We start from the raw sequence: 18148 nt of genomic DNA, 5'->3' as shown, positions 1-18148 counted from the left end.
CGGCCTCTGCCCTGCTTCTACCTTGGCTGCCTGCATTGTGCAGTGCCCCATTGGATTTTGTTTTTTACATATGCCGTGCCGTCTCTGTGCGTCGTCTGCCGTGTGCAGTGTCTGGCGCAGCTTAACTTCGCATCGCACTCTGTCGGCGATCGTTTCAGTCGCACGTCCTGCCCTCTGGGCAGTTGATGCGAGCAACAGGACAGAGAGCCACCTAGCGGACAACATAGGAACTACTTGCAACAACCTGCTCGCAAGGGAACGGACGAATTGTCTCGGAGCGGGTGACTGGTGGCCGTTCACCGCTCCCCCCACCCCCGGAACTCGCCCGCTCAACGCTCACCCCACCGTTCTCGACTCTAGCCAGAGCGTTGAGCAAAGCAACTCAGGTGTCACTCTGGTCTCTGCGGTCTCAGCTCACGCAGTAATACAGCTCGCGGCTCGACCTGCTCGACTCAGTGCTTCTGCGTCGTAGTTCATCTCTACTGGATATTGTTCTTCGTAGTAATACCGCTATGTATATTACATTATTATGTTATGTATACATCATTTGTTTTTATTTTATTTTTATTTGTTTAAACTGATCAGATTAGGTTCCTGACGACTCCTCTTACTATAGGATTTTTATTATGGACATTCGAATTTACACTTTAATTACGAGCGAACCGATAAACGTATCGCAAAATGTGATACACCAATATTTTCCTTGTTTTATTCTGCGTAAGGCTATATGCAGCACTTTCGTTTTACAGTCAAATTTATATTTTTTTTCTTATTCTGGTACGGATTTTGCGATTTTAGGCGTCTTCGGAAGGAAATGTTCACTTTAAAAATATATGGCTTGCGATGTATTTGTATGAGGTTAATGAAATTTTAATACATTATAGCCAAATATATTGTTAATGTAAATCTCAAGTTACAACATTTTCCGATCACCCAAAAAACCACGATAGTGGAAAATAAATCAATAATCAAAAACTTTGTCATATCGTGGAAATTTCAAAAAACAATACAAAATTCTTACTCATTATCTGTGTTACTTCAAAATAGGATCAAATAAGATCAAAATACAGGTATAGTACTGGAATAAACCAAGTTTAAAGGGCAATGTGCCTTCCATTTATTTTCTATTGTAAATGAGTGGTGAGTCATGAAAAAGAGCTAATTCATTTCAGGGAGTGAACAGTTCTGATCCGATCTCTGAAAAGAACAGTTTTGCCCATCTCTACTGCAGACCACACCGAGCCGAGACGGCGGCGCCGGCGCAGGCGCCCCCGTTGCGTTGCGACAGATTCTGCGCCTCCGACTGCCGCTGCAGCTGTACGAGCGGCCGCGGCAACCGAGCCGAGACGCTGCGCGGGCCGGTGAAAAACGATCGCGGGAGAAAGCCGGCGAGTCACCGCCGAAAGTCACGACCGTCCGCTGTCGTGAAGTCCGCCTCCGCAACGCCGTCCCAGATGGCACACCGCGGAGCTCTGTCGGCGCACTTCGCCAGTCATCCTGCGACTGTCGCAGCTGTGTGGTCCATCCCCTGACGGCTCCTCTTTTAAAGGTCGTGTGCGCACCGGTTAGGGAACACTTGCAGCAGTGTGATCGTGTCTTCCTCTCACCATTTTATGACCAAATCAGTGTTTATATAAATTTCTTGCGTGAAGAGTTTGATAGAGCACTGAAAGAACTGAGTCGAAGAAACAAGGCCCCGGGAGTAGACAACATTCCATTAAAACTACTGACAGCCTTGGGAGACCCAGTCCTGACAAAACTCTACCGTCTGGTGAGCAAAATATATGAGACAGGCGAAATACACTCAGACTTCAAGAAGACAATAATAATTCCAATCCGAAAGGAAGCGGGTGTTGACAGATGTGAAAATTACCGAACTATCAGTTTAATAAGTCACGGCTGCAAAATACTAACGCGAATTCTTTACAGAATAATGGAATGGAATGGAATAAATGGTAGAAGCCGATCTCGGGGAAGATCAGTTTGGATTCCGTAGAAATATTGGAACACGTGAGCCAATACTGACCTTACGACACACCTTAGAAGAAAGATTAAGGAAAGGCAAACCTACGTTCCTAGCATTTGTAGACTTAGAGAAAGCTTTTGACTATGTTGAATGGAATACTCTCTTTCCAATTCTAAAGGTGGCAGGGGTAAAATACAGGGAGCGAAAGGCTATTTACAATTTGTACAGAAACCAGATGGCAGTTATAAGAGTCGAGGGACATGAAAGGGAAGCAGTGGTTGGGAAGGGAGTAAGACAGGGTTGTAGTAGCCTCTTCCCGACCTTATTCAATCTGTACATAGAGCAAGCAGTAAAGGAAACAAAGGAAAAATTGGGTGTAGGTATTAAAATCCATGGAGAAGAAATAAAAACTTTGAGGTTCGCCGATGACATAGTAATTCTGTCAGAGACAGCAAAGGACTTGAAAGAGCAGTTGAACAGAATGGACACTGTGTTCATAGGAGGGTATAAGATGAACATCAACAAAAGCAAAACGAGGATAATGGAATGTAGTCGAATTAGGTCGGGTGATGCTGAGGGAATTAGATTACGAAATGAGACATTTAAAGTAGTTTTGCTATTTGGGGAGCAAAATAACTGATGATGGTCGAAGTAGAGAGGATATAAAATGTAGACTGGCAATGGCAAGGAAAGCGTTCCTGAAGAAGAGAAATTTGTTAACATCGAGTATAGATTTAAGTGTCAGGAAGTCGTTTCTGAAAGTATTTGTATGGAGTGTACCCATGTATGGAAGTGAAACATGGACGGTAAATAGTTTGGACAAGAAGAGAATAGAAGGTTTCGAAATGTGGTACTACAGAAGAATGCTGAAGATTAGATGGGTAGATCACATAAGTAATGTGGAGGTATTGAGCAGATTTGGGGAGAAGAGAAGTTAGTGGCACAACTTGACTAGAAGAAGAGATCGGTTGGTAGGACATGTTCTCAGGCATCAAGGGATCACCAATTTAGTATTGGAGGGCAGCGTGGAGGGTAAAAATCGTAGAGGGAGACAAGAGATGAATACACCAAGCAGATTCAGAAGGATGTAGGCTGCAGTAGGTACTGGGAGATGAAGAAGCTGTCACAGGATAGAGTAGCATGGAGAGCTGCATCAAACCAGTCTCAGGACTGAAGACGACAACAACAACAACAACAGCAACAACAACAACAATAAATTTCCTTTACTTCACGCCCATGGCCACAAATTTTTTGTCATCAGACTACCGGTTTCTGTCTATAATGACCATCTTCAGATCTGTTTTATAAAAACATGTCCTAATATACTGGAGCTTTAATGATAAAACAGATCTGAAGATGATCATTATAGGACGAAACCGGTAGTCTGATGACAAAAAAGAAGTTTGTGGCCATATGCGTGAGTAAAGGTAATTTGTTGTATATTCGGGTCAACGTTCAATTAGCGACAATGTCGTAGCTTGTGAAAGTGTTTTAATACTTGCAGCCTCTTTTTACAAAGACAAATGACCATAGCATCACGTGTCACTTGTGCATGTTACAGTTCAAGTCTTGTAAGGAGAGTTGCCAACGTCTTTGTACTGAGGTGATTGAATGTTCATTACGTTTCAGTAGAAAATGCATTAGAAATGGAAATGAGCTTTTGGCGTCATTGGCCGGGAGGCCCCTTACGGGGCAGGTCCGGCCGCCTTGGTGCAGGTCTTATTACATTTGAGGCCACATTGGGCGACCTGCGCGCCGGATGTGGATGAAATGATGATGAAGACAACACAGCACACAGGCCATGAGCGGAGAAAATCCCAGACCCAGCCGGGAATCGAACCCGCGCCCCTTAGGACGGCAGTCCGTCACGCTGATCACTCAGCTCTCGCGGCGGACATTGCATTAGAAATTAACAATAACTAACATACCTTCAGGCTGCAAAAGATGGTTTTATAACTTATTTATTCCATGACCGATTGCGAGACTTCACCTCCAATCTGCAGATGTACCTTTGTACAAATGTAATCGAAGTTAATTATTAATTTCCTAGGTCACAGCATGCTGTCAACCAAATCAGAAGTGCCCGCGAACACGCCCACAACTCCAGGTAAAGCGACACCGCACCGGAGGACCTGTTAGTGTGTGACTAGCATTGGTGCGATAGTTACCGCCTTTTTCGCGATGTTTATTTTGGTTTCCACCACCTTGGAACCAACCATGGACAGTTATCTCTGTTGGTCCATCGAGGATACGGGAGAGCTGACGGTTATATATTTACGAAAGAAAGTTCACCAAACATACATATGTTTCCGGAAGTTATTTTATTCAGACCAATAGTTTCGGCACCTCAATAACGCCATCTTCAGGCTCCTATGCACTCCATGTATAAACAGTCAGATACATGGAAGCACCCATAATTGAAGCCATCAATATTTGGATTCCATGAATTTTTTGTGGAATGTGTACTTCGAAGACCTGACAGCAGTCTAAGGTCTTTCTGTGTCTCTTCAAGTGCATTTTCCTCAATCGACATCAAGTCTGGATTAGCCGAGCGGTCTAAGGCGCTGCAGTCATGGACTGTGCGGCTGGTCCCGGCGGAGGTTCGAGTCCTCCCTCGGGCATGGGTTTGTGTGTCTGTCCTCAGGTTAAGTAATGTGTAAGCTTAGGGACTGATGACCTTAGCAGTTAAGTCCCGTGTGATTTCACACACATTTGAACATTTTTTTTGACATCAAGTCTGCCGATCGCCGCATAGTCCATTGCTGTGGGCTGGCATATTTTCCCTTTATTTCTTTGTTTCATTGTCAATATATTAGCCTAATTACAGTTGTCTGTCCGGTAGTGGTCTGTAGTCTCCCCCTGTTCCCCTCACTAATCAGCAACCGAATCCCCCGCAGCAAGATAGATCCGATGCCTCCACAGTTCTTGGAGCAGAAGATCATCGGATGAGGTACATTTAACCAGATGGTAGGGAACATAGCGAGAGGCAGAGCTCATTTATTTCGTACAGTTCGATTCCGTTGAGTTCACACATTTACATTGTCAAGTATGTACTCATCTCAGAGAAGAACTAGGTAGTGGTACACACGGTAATGTACAACACAGAGACAGGTGGCTGGGGGGAGGAAGAGGGTAGGGGAATTTCAGGATCCGCAGCGTTTTCAGCTTTGTGACTGATGTATCTTAAAGATGTGCCGTTTGTCCTGGTGCCTATGGGACTTAACAGCTGAGGTTATCAGTCCCCTAGAACTTAGAACTACTTAAACCTAACTAACCTAAGGACATCACACACATCCATGCCCGAGGCAGGATTCGAACCTGTGACCGTAGCGGTCACGCGGTTCCAGACTGAAGCGCCTAGAACCGCACGGCCACACCGGCCGGCTATTGACGTTATCGATGTCCAAATGGGAGTCACAAAGACGCCGAGATCCTGTATGTGCACTTCATCAACGACGAAAGTGTACCTTGTACTCCGCTTCAGAAATGTAAACTACGAATTAAGTTACATTCGCATTACGAGCGCAAGTGGACAAAGGCGAAAGTATACAAATTATGGGAAGAGAGGTGTGCTTACTGGACTTGTTAGACCGCGGGCCAGATTTGAAAGCGGGACGCCGGACACGCCGTCGTAATACAAGCGCTGCCTTCCGTCTCCCCGTAACCCAGATATCCTCGGCGCAGAGATGATGGCGACACGCTGGAGGGGGAACAGCGAGTGAAAGTCATGGGACTGACCAAGAGGCGTGTGAATTTAAGGGCGACTCGCATATAATGGGCCCTTTCCGTATAAGGGACGGTACGAACGCTTCAGAAGGAAATAACGATCTGGGACTGCCGCGAGAAAAATACCACATGAGGACACGTGAGTTCGTGACCAAGGTTCATATTTCGCGTGGTTTTCTTTTATAATTCCAAACGACTGTCGAGATGTTTCCTTAATTCTGACAGTATTCGCTGTTTTGTATGTGGGTCCGTCAGAAGCCAGCGTGGACACAATTATTTATACTACCCTGCATAACACCTAGCAAAAAGAAGGAATGGGTTGAATATAAAATGACCCTGCATAATACTTAGCAAAAAGAAGGAATGCCTTGAATGTAAAATGTTGCGATAGAAGAAAGAATGCTGCATTAGAGTAGCTTCTAAACGAAGATAAAAGAATCTACACAAGTAGAACCAAAAGACTATGCAACAACTAGGCCAAGCCTCCTACGGGGAACACGACCTCTCGGACGTTGACGGATTTTTTACAGGTGAGAAGGAAGGTCTGTAACTGCTTCAGGTATTTCAAATTTCCTCGCCGGGCTGAGATTATCTCGATCTAGTGACGAAAGTCTTTGGCGGTACTAGGACTGGAACAAAGGGCACACCTTACTCGTTGTTATGCTCCTGAGATATGCTCTAAATGTTGCACTCATCAGAAATTTATATTTTATCTTCCTTCTCTCTTCTTTGTCCGTTACCAAATAGTTAATCCGTTGGCAGTATTTTTCTTCTCAGGATTTTGTATGTCTTCTTCCGAAACTTTCTAATAAAAAGTGCTTGTCATTGGCGTATAAAGTCGTTTGAAATATTGGACGGCTGGTTTTGACAAGGAAATAAGAACAAATACGATATTATGTAAGATGCCAAAGAAGATATGTCACCAGTGGTTCGTGTGCTTCCTTTTTTTTTTGGTGTTTTATAACAGGGTTTACACTTCTACTTTTTAGACGGTTCTTTTAAGTGCAGCAGATTGCTTAGATTTCATGATTTGCTGACCAGGTACCTTCCACACCAACAGATAAACAAACGACTGAAGATTCCTATAAAGTCAAATATTTTTATTCCAGTCTTTGATCACAATATCAATTCTTTTGACGATGACCGGTTTCAGTCCTCAAATCTTTTTTACACCATGTCCTAAAGTGATAAGGCCATAAAGGCATCGTCAAAACATATAAAGATAATCAGCACACCATCGTCACATAGATCAAAAATAAGGTGTAGAATAGGCCACATCGTCCACACAGTCATTACTGCAACTGGCAACTGACGATGCCGTCTTACTATAAGGTATGTCCAACTGAAAAGGAGATCTTCGCTTGGGCGGCGTTGTATGTAACTCCAGAGGGTGAATGTGTTTCCCGAGAGGTGGGTGGTGCTATTCCAAGCTGCGCAAGTGGAGTTAACGGCTTCGCAGGGTGCTTATTCCAGGAGAGTTGTTTCGCAGTTTGTTGCACGATCAGTACAAAGAGCGCTCATCCAATTTATTCGCACATAAGTGGAGTGCACTTTGCAAATTTATCATACGAGGTTTATGGAGAACACGATCTGGTACGTTGCACAGTATCTCTGTGGTGTCAGCGCCACGAGGCCTGACGTGTAAACCACTGACGTCATGCCACGCCCAGGTCAAGCGCAGGAGCTAAGACGGTCGGACCGTCGGATCATCAGAAGTGCCACTGTTGAACTGTCGTTAATCAAAGGAACTGTGCATCACATAATCCACGAGAATCTCCGATATGGCAAACTTTCTGCACTGTGGGTGGCCAAGTATCTTCCAGAGAACTAGAAGATAGCGTAAATGAGTCTTTGCCTGGCCAATCTGTTGAGACACGCGGAACAAATAACGGATTCCATTTCTCAAATTTTGGCGTGTGACGAAAGGTGGTTTCACCACTTCAAGACTGCCTCCAAACGGATGGGTACGGAGTGGAGAAATCCCGGCTCCGATCGTCCGAAAATGGCCCACTCTACCCCTGAGCCTCAGTTTCTTTCTTGGCGACGGCGCACCTCTACTCATCAAGAGCCTATCCCGGGGCGCAACAGTTACAGCTGAGCAGCACTACAACATGTTACTGAAGCTGAAACAGGTCATCACGAACAAAGACAGGGGCAATATCTCGAATAGTGCTTCTCCAGGACAGCAGTAGGCAACGTACGGCCGAGAAGAGCCTCGAGCTCCTTCAGATATTTCGATGGGAGATCCTGGAACATTCTCCTTACAGCCCCGATCTTCATTCGCATATCATTTCATTCGCATATCTTCGGACCCTTAAAACAACCTCTCATAGGTCAGAGATTCACCTCTGACAAGAAAATGCAGGACACCGTGGAAAAGTGGATTGATCAGCAACACACGGATTTTTATACTGAACCCATCCAATTCCTTCCTACTCCCTCGATTCGGTATATCGGTGACAATGTCAGTTATGTACAGATCTAATGTCGCACATGAACTGTAATAATATTGTTATGGAAATGTCTTTACATATAACTGTGACCTCCTTTTCATTTGGTCACACTGTATAATTATGACAAAACATATATAAAAAAATATGGCCCAACGAGGATAATGGAACGTAGTCGAATTAAGTCGGGTGATGCTGAGGGAATTAGATTAGGAAATGAGACACTTAAAGTAGTAAATGAGTTTTGCTATTTGGGGAGCAAAATAACTGATGATGGTCGAAGTAGAGAGGATATAAAATGTAGACTGGCAATGGCAAGGAAAGCGCTTCTAAAGAAGAGAAATTTGTTAACATCGAGTATAGATTTACGTGTCAGGAAGTCGTTTCTGAAAGTATTTGTATGGAGTGTAGCCATGCATGGAACTGTAACGTGGACGATAAATAGTTTGGACAAGAAGAGAATAGAAGCTTTCGAAATGTGGTGCTACAGTAGAAGGCTGAAGATTAGATGGGTAGATCACATAACTAATGAAGAGGTATGGAATAGAATTGGGGAGGAGTTTGTGGCACAACTTGACTAGAAGAAGGGACCGATTGGTAGGACATGTTCTCAGGCATCAAGGGATCACAAATTTAGCATTTGAGGGCAGCGTGGAGGGTAAAAATCGTAGAGGGAGACCAACAGATGAATACACTAAGCAGATTCAGAAGGATGTAGGCTGCAGTAAGTACTGGGAGATGAAGAAGCTTGCACAGGATAGAGTAGCATGGAGAGCTGCATCAAACCAGTGTCAGGACTGAAGACCACAACAACAACAACATGAAAAATATGTAGTTATATATATATATATATAATTAAAATGTGGTCATGACCGGAATCTACATTCCTAGTAAGTGGAATGTAAATTACGACCTCTGATAAGAGAACAGGCAATCCTACCGTTGGAACTCCAGCTACCTAAAGGTTTAAAGAGGTTTACAAGGCGGCCGCGGTGGTCTAGCGGTTCTAGGCGCTGCGGGCACGATCTTCTGCACTCTTTGTCCACACTCTGTTGCGACACTGGCAGGGGCCGGTCCCGTCCTTAACACGCAGTCTCTTAGATATCCTCCGACCAGCTTCTCTCGATACACCGATCAATGTGGCACCTATTTCTCCATTATTGTACCACGTCGCCAATTGTTTCATAGAACTCAGCTACGTTCGGGCCGATCTTCCAGTCACCCGTCCTCCCCGTACAAAAGATTATTATCGTTTGTTTATGCTCTCCAACCCTTGCGACCCCATGGTGCTACAGCATCCTGACATTCACTGGCGCACGGTTTGGGGGTGTGTGCATGCACCCTTTTTACCGTCGTCTGTGTCTGCAGTCTGGTATATTTTCGTCTATGGAAAATTCCCGACTAATAGTCGACTTTATCGCATAGGACTGGCCACCTCCCCACTCTGCCCTGACTGTCAGCTCGAAGACACCGACGAGCACCGTCTTACGTGCCCCCTGAAACAAAACGTATGGCACCTCATCCAACGCATCGTGGGCTTTTACCTCCGTGCCCCGCCAACGACGGTAACCCCGGATTTCCTGTTGTTGCCCCAGACATTTCACTACCCTCTTGCTAAGCACCATGTCCTCATCTGGTTTCGAGGACAGGCTTTAGAATACCTCTTTCAGAGTGGTCCGCATACAGTCCTTGACTTCTGGTACAAAGTTGTGACCGCGCATAGCACCCTCACCCGAAAACCATCTTACCGACAAACTTTTGCCGGTTATCTCCGCAGCGTCTTCCTTGACTCCCCTCAAAGTTGGGGTGTGCCATGCCTACTTGTCACATGATGCAACACCCTTATCCACGTTCTCATGCATCGACCAAAAAAAAAAAAAAAAAAAAAAAAAGGAAGAAGACAGAATATGTTATATTTTGTTGTATTTAATGTTTTTCTTTTTAATATTTTTGTTCAACTAACAGTCATTTGTATATGTTTAAATGGTACCTTGAAGAACTCTTGCATAGTGAATATATATGTACTTTTAGTTTGTTCAATACAAATTATTAAAAAAAAAAAAAGGCGCTCAGTCCGGAGCCGCGCGACTGCTACGGTCGCAGGTTCTAATCCTGCCTCGGGCATGGATGTGTGTGATGTCCTTAGGTTAGTTAGGTTTAAGTAGTTCTAAGTTCTAGGGGACTGATGACCATAGATGTTAAGTCCCATAGTGCTCAGAGCCATCTGCACCATTTTTTTGAGGTTTACAAAATATTTATATCCTCGGATGAACGACCTGTGGATGTGGACTTCGTTTCTCTAATACAAGCATAGCTCTAGGTGTCGTTCTATATACACTTCTACACAACAGTGCATTTTCACCATGTGATGTTGTTCTTTTCGATTTGATGCCTTTTCCATCCTCCGACCTTATTACGGTATTTCAAAATTTTTGTTCTCTGTGATGCCTTCTGGGAAACAGTAAGTCGACCTTTCACGACAGCGATAGCACATTTGGATGCCTCCACAGATTACGTACGAGGCCCACGAACCTGAGGCGGACGGGTTGCCCACGGGAAGCTCGCCCGGGCGCTACAGCCGGAGGACGTTGGTCGGTCGGCGCTCGCGCCTTGGGTGAGTGACCTTGAGTGGCCGGTCCGAGCACCTTTTGTTTACAGACAGCGGACTCCGCCACTGCTGTCCGCCACGGAAGTTTTTCCAGGTGGCTGTCGTTAGCGCCTGCCACGGAACGCAAGTAGCAAATGGCCTGAAAGGCGGCCACAGGACTACGACATTCGTTCTGCTCCGCGGGTCGCGAAACCATTCCGTGCGAGCCACGAGTCAGATTCTCACCATTACAAGGGGAACGCGGTCTCGCCGCCAAATCGACTTGGCAAGTAATAAACGAGAGTTTAAGCCGTCCTGTGAAATACGTCGGCACTGATTTCCGGGTTGGTACTGCGTTAGCTTTTCAAGTTAATCTACCTTGCATCCAAAGGTCCGTTGTGGACGCGGTGCTGAATTGTAAGTGAATTAGAATCCTGTGGTTTCTTATTCACTTCTAGGAAAATCATTTACAATGCCATCAGAAGAAAAGAACGTAAGATCGCCAGACCGTATCTCTGTCAAATAACATTTCACGACGGAGAAAATTGAGGTCTAGCCTTATGACTGACAAATTATTACGACTACTCGAGTACAGTAAGAATGACCGTCACATTTAAGCCCTCCGGCTGTGAAACAGAGAAATGTTAACTACAAGTGTTGAGAATGGAGGGAGCAGAATTTTGAGAAGGGACTGACTGTGATAAAAAGTCAATGTGTCAGAAGACCACATTTCATTCAAGAATCAGTCTACAAAACACGGAAGAAAGACCGTCGACGTCGTGATCCTCACAGGGAGAGCTGTGGGTGAAATGGACCGCGATGATCAAGGAAATCGGACGTAATTTTGTTGAACCAACAAGTTAAACAGCCTCATAGGGGGTTACGGAAAAACATGTAATGCCTCTCACGATGTACTAGCCCGGGGAAGTTGTGACAGTAATTCAGAGAACCGTGGGGAAAACTAAATTTGGGTGGCCGAAGGGACATTTGAAGTCCACCCTTTCCGAAAATTAGTCCAGAAGTTTGACCGCTGTGGTATCTCGCACAACGCGGAGGTTGGAGTAGAAAGACGAATTGTAGAGCGTGATGCATCAATAAACAGTGACATTCTGTAGTGCCAGTAACTTGGCTTTTACAGTAGTACTAGTAGTAGTAGTAGTAGTATGGTATTCTGCGGCAGGTCTTGTCACGGATTAAGCCTCTTCCAATTTTGTCTGTCCATAGCCAATCTTTTCATTTCTGAATATTTGTCTCCTTTGATATTGTCCAGCATTTGATATCTTCTTTTTCCTCTTCCCCTTTTCCCCTCTACAATTCCTTCAATAAACAGTTCCTCCTCAGACAATGCTCAGTCCAGTTCCGTTTTCCCTTTCTGATGACTTTCATCTTGTTTCTTTCTTCTCCAACTCTTCTTAATACTCTTCATGTCATACTCGGTCTTCCCATTTCACTTTTTCCATTCTTCTCCATATCCACATCTCTTTTTTTTTTTGGTCATCAGTCTACTGACTGGTTTGATGCGGCCCGCCACGAATTCCTTTCCTGTGCTAACCTCTTCATCTCAGAGTAGCACTTGCAACCTACGTCCTCAATTATTTGCTTGACGTATTCCAATCTCTATCTTCCTCTACAGTTTTTGCCCTCTACAGCTCCCTCTAGTACCGTGGAAGTCATTCCCTCATGTCTTAGCAGATGTCCTATCATCCTGTCCCTTCTCCTTATCAGTGTTTTCCACATATTCGTTTCCTCTCCGATTCTGCGTAGAACCTCCTCATTCCTTACCTTATCAGTCCACCTAATTTTCAACATTCGTCTATAGCACCACATCTCAAATGCTTCGATTCTCTTCTGTTCCGGTTTTCCCACAGTCCATGTTTCAGTACCATACAATGCTGTACTCCAGACGTACATCCTCAGAAATTTCTTCCTCAAATTAAGGCCGGTATTTGATATTCGTAGACTTCTCTTGGCCAGAAATGCCTTTTTTGCCATAGCGAGTCTGCTTTTGATGTCTACCTTGCTCCGTCCGTCATTGGTTATTTTACTGCCTAGGTAGCAGAATTCCTTAACTTCATCGACTTCGTGACCATCAATCCTGATGTTAAGTTTCTCGCTGTTCTCATTTCTACTACTTCTCATTACCTTCGTATTTCTCCGATTTACTCTCAAACTGTACTGTGTACTCATTAGATTGTTCATTCCGTTCAGCAGATCATTTAATTCTTCTTCACTTTCACTGAGGATAGCAATGTCATCAGCGAATCGTATCATTGATATCCTTTCACCTTGTATTTTAATTCCAATCCTGAACCTTTCTTTTATTTCCATCATTGTTTCCTCGATGTACAGTTGAAGAGTAAGGGCGAAAGGCTACAGCCCTGTCTTACACCCTTCTTAATACGAGCGCTTCGTTCTTGATCGTCCACTCTTATTATTCCCTCTTGGTTGTTGTACATATTGTATATGACCCGTCTCTCCCTATAGCTTACCCCTACTTTTTTCAGAATCTCGAACAGCTTGCACCATTTTATACTGTCGAACGCTTTTTCCAGGTCGACAAATCGTATGAAAGTGTCTCGATTTTTCTTTAGCCTTGCTTCCATTATTAGCCGTAACGTCAGAATTGCCTCTCTCGTCCCTTTACTTTTCCTAAAGCCAAACTGATCGTCACCTAGCGCATTCTCAATTTTCTTTTCCATTCTTCTGTATATTATTCTTGTAAGCAGCTTCGATGCATGAGCTGTTAACCTGATTGTGCGATAATTCTCGCACTTGTCAGCTCTTGCCGTCTTCGGAATGACTTCCATGGTACTAGAGGGAGCTGTAGAAGGCAAAAACTGTAGAGGAAGACAGAGATTGGAATACGTCAAGCAAATAATTGAGGACGTAGGTTGCAAGTGCTACTCTCAGATGAAGAGGTTAGCACAGGAAAGGAATTCGTGGCGGGCCGCATCAAACCAGTCAGTAGACTGATGACAAAAAAAAAAAAAAAAAAAAAAAAAAAAAAAACAAACTTTGACGAGTTTTTCTGTCTGATGTCCTCCCTCGTGGTACGACGATCAACCCGGCAGTGTATTGTTTCTCCTCATGAAATTGAAAATAAACTTCTGCTTCCCCATGACAACGGAATGCAAGTCTGTGCACACGAGAGGAGCTCACTAAAAGCAAGCACTGGCCATTGAAATTGCTACACCAAGAAGAAATGTAGATGATAAACGGGTATTCATTGGACAAATACATTATACTAGAACTGACATGTGATCACATTTTCACGCAATTTTGCGTGCATAGATCCTGAGAAATCAGTACCCAGAACAACCAGCTCTGGCCGTAATGACGGCCTTGATACACCTGGGCAATGAGTCAAACACAGCTTGGATGGCGTGTACAAGTACAGCTGCCTATGCAGCTTCAACACGATACCACAGTTTATCAAGAGTAGTGACTGCCGTATTGTGACGAGCCAGTTGCTCGGCCACCACTGAGCAGATGTTTTCAATTGGAGAGAGATCTGGAGAATGTGCTGGGCAGGGCTGCAGTCGAACATTTTCTGTATCCAGAAAGGCCCGTACAGGACCTGCAACATGCTGTCGTGCATTATCTTGCTGAAATGTAGGGTTTCGCAGGGATCGAACGAAGGGTACAGCCACGGGTCGTAACACATTTGCAATGTAACGTCCACAGTTCAAAGTCCCGTCAATGCGAACAAGAGGTGACCGAGATGTGTAACCAGTGTCACTCCACACCATCACGCCGTGTGATATGGTAGTATGACGATGACGAATACACGCTTCCAATGTGCGTTCACCGCAATGTTGCCAAACACGGATGCGACCATCATGATGCTGTAAACAGAACCTGGATTCATCCGAAAAAATGACGTTTGCCATTCGTGCACCCAGGTTCGTCGTTGAGTACACCAAGGCAGCCGCTCCTGTCTGTGATGCAGCGTCAAGGGTAACCGCAGCCATGCTCTCCGAGCTGATAGTCCACGCTGCTGCAAACGTCGTCGAACTGTTCGTGCAGATGGTTGTTGTCTTGCAAACGTCCCCATTTGTTGACTCAGGGATTGAGACGTGGTTGCGCGATCCGTTACAGCCATGCGGATAAGATGCCTGTCATCTCGACTGCTAGTCTTACGAGGCCGTTTGGATCCAGCACGGCGGTCCGTATTACCCTCCTGAACCCACCGATTCCATATTCTGCTAACAGTCATTGGATCTCGACCAACGCGAGCAGCAATGTCGCGATACGATAAACCGTAATCGCGATAGGCTACAATCCGACCTTTATGAAAGTCGGCAACGTGATGTTAGGCATTTCTGCCTCTTACTCGAGGCATCACAACAACGTTTGACCAGGCAACCCCGGTGAACTGCTGTTTGTGTAGCAGAAATCGGTTGGAAACTTTCCTCATGTCAGTACGTTGTAAGTGTCGCCACCGGCCCCAACCTTGTGTGAATGCTCTGAAAAGCTAATCATTTGCATATCACAGCGTCTTCTTCCTGTCGATTAAATTTCGCATCTGTAGCACGTCATCTTCGCGATGTAGCAATTTTAATAGCCCGTAGTGTATAATGGAGCCACAGTGGCATTGTCAGATCTGAAGATGGTCAGTGCTGACTGAAGCCAGTAGTCTGAGGACCTACGATCTTGTGATCACAGACGTGGAATAAAGAAATGTATTCAGCCGATCGCACCCTTATTCTTTGTCTTTCGGTACTAATATATGAGTCGTCTACGGGTGACCACACCACGTCAGAAAGATTCTGAAGATGCAACCAGTGTGAACTGCGTCACCGTTCAGTGGCATCTTGCGTCCCCAACGCAGGCCACTGTCGTAACTCTCAGTGACAGGTTATGCAGCTGCTCGCCTTCCCCAACGGTGCGGGAGCGCCGTGCCGAGATCCCCGTCAAAGGACTCCCGTCTCTCGGCCGCCGCCTGCTCCCTCGGGACCCCTATCCGCCCCCGCTCCCTTCATCACAGCTCCCATCACGCCGCGCACACAGAGCAATTTCTTTGGCGATTGCAGCCGGCAGATTGTCCGCACCGGCGGCACCGCCAGCGTAGCAACAGTAACAAGTTGGGCGCGCTACCGGCCAGTCCAGGCCGGAGCTCTGCGCGCGCGGAAATCGGCTGATTATTAGGGCGGCCCGCAGGCCCGGGCGCCAACAAGAAGAGCAAAGAGGGGGCCGCTCAAGGTGAGTCCAGCCTGCCACAGCACGTGCCGCGCGCTCTCCGCTCACCTGCCGCGCCGCGGTCGCTGCCCACACGGGATGCCGGAGAGGCTGCATCCGCTCGCTCCCTGCGGGGCGCCTCTAATGACCAAACTGGATACAATGCACGTGGAGCAGCTGACGCTACCAACTTCGTAATGTAAACGTTCGTAGTATACACTATGTGATCGAAAGTATCCGGTCTCCAGCATCTTATGCGCAGCTGACCAACAGATGTTCAAAATGGTTCAAATGGCTCTGAGCACTATGCGACTTAACTTCTGAGGTCATCAGTCGCCTAGAACTTAGAACTAATTAAGCCTAACTAACCTAAGGACATCACACACATCCAGGCACGAGGCAGGATTCGAACCTGCGACCGTAGCTGTCGCGCGGTTCCAGACTGTAGCGCCTAGAACCGCTCGGCCACACCGACCGGCACCGACAGATGTCGCGAGAAGCGGACGCGGAAGCGGAAAATGAGCCGAGGAGTATGGTACACTACTAGCCATTACAATTGCTACACCACGAAGATGACGTGCTACAGACGCGAAATATAACCGACAGGAAAAAGATGCTGTGATATGCAAATGATTAGCTTTTCAGAGCATTCACACAAGGCTGCCGCCGGTGGCGACACCTACAACGTGCTGACATGAGGAAAGTTTCCAGCCGATTTCTCACACACACACAGCAGTTGAACGGTGTTGCCTGGTGAAACGTTGTTGTGATGCCTCGTGTAAGGAGAAGAAATGCGAACCATCACGTTTCCGACTTTGATAAAGGTCAGATTGTAGCCTATCGCGATTGCGGTTTATCGTATCGCGACGTAGCAGCTCGCTTTGGTCGAGATCCAATGACTGTTAGCAGAATATGGAATCGGTGGGTTCAGAAGGGTAACAGGGAACGACGTGCTGGATCCCAACGGCGTCGAGATGACAGGCATCTTATCCGCATGGCTGTAACGGCGTCGAGATGACAGGCATCTTATCCGCATGGCTGTAACGGATCGTGCAGCCACGTCTCGATCCCTGAGTCAACAGATGGGGACGTTTGCAAGACAACAACCATTTCCACAAACAGTTCGACGACGTTTGCAGCAGAATGGACTATCAGCTCGGGGACCATGGTTGCCGTCACCCTTGACGCTGCATCACAGACAGGAGCACATGCGATGGTGTACTCAACGACGAACCTGGGTGCACGAACGGCAAAACCTCATATTTTCGGATGAATCCATGTTCTGTTTACAGCATCATGATGGTCGCATCCGTGTATGGCGACATCGCGGTGGTATGGGGTGCCACTGGTTACCCGTCTCGGTCACCTCTTGTTCGCATTGACGGCACTTTGAATAGTGGACGCTACTTTTCAGATGTGTTACGACCCTTGGCTCTACCCTTCATTCGATCCCTGCGAAACCCTACATTTCAGCAAGATAATGCACGACTGCATGTTGCAGGTCCTGTACAGGCCTTTCTGGATACAGAAAATGTTCGACTGCTGCCCTGGCCAGCACATTCTCCAGATCTCTCACCAACTGAAAACGTCTGGTCAATGGTGGCCGAGCAACTGGCTCGTCACGATACGCCAGTCACTACTCTTGATGAACTGTGGTATCGTGTTGAAGCTGCATGGGCAGCTGTACCTGTACACACCATCCAATCTCTGTTTGACTCAATGCCCAGGCGTATTAAGGCCGTTATTACGGCCAGAGGTGGTTGTTCTGGGTACTGATTTCTCAGGATCTATGCACCCAAATTGCGTGAAAATGTTATCACATGTCAGTTCTAGTATAATATATTTGTCCAATGAATACCTGTTTATCATCTGCGTTTGTTCTTGGTGTAGCAATTTTAATGGCCAGTAGTCTATTTTCAGTAGGAATGCACAATGGGGCGTCCAAGAGGGCTCAGTGACCTTGACGCTTCAGTAACAAATCCATCAGGTCAATCGTAAAATCAAATATAATTGTTAAAAATATTTATTTATAAAAAGGGAATCACTACCCGTTTTTAGAACACGTGTAGCATCTTCAAGTGTATCTGCAAAGTTTAGAAGTATAGTAATACCAATCCGCATGGTCCATTTCATCAAGCTAAACAGAACCAACAGAAATTTTTAGAAAAAATCTCCGTACGTACATTAAAATGTGAGTATACATAACTAAGGTTAAAATATGTGAAAGGTATTCGCAGTTCG

Source organism: Schistocerca cancellata, chromosome 2 (assembly GCF_023864275.1).
Source record: "Schistocerca cancellata isolate TAMUIC-IGC-003103 chromosome 2, iqSchCanc2.1, whole genome shotgun sequence".
Taxonomy (NCBI): Eukaryota; Metazoa; Arthropoda; class Insecta; order Orthoptera; family Acrididae; genus Schistocerca; species Schistocerca cancellata.
The sequence above is the reverse complement of the archived record's forward strand: the minus strand, read 5'-3'. Positions refer to the sequence as shown.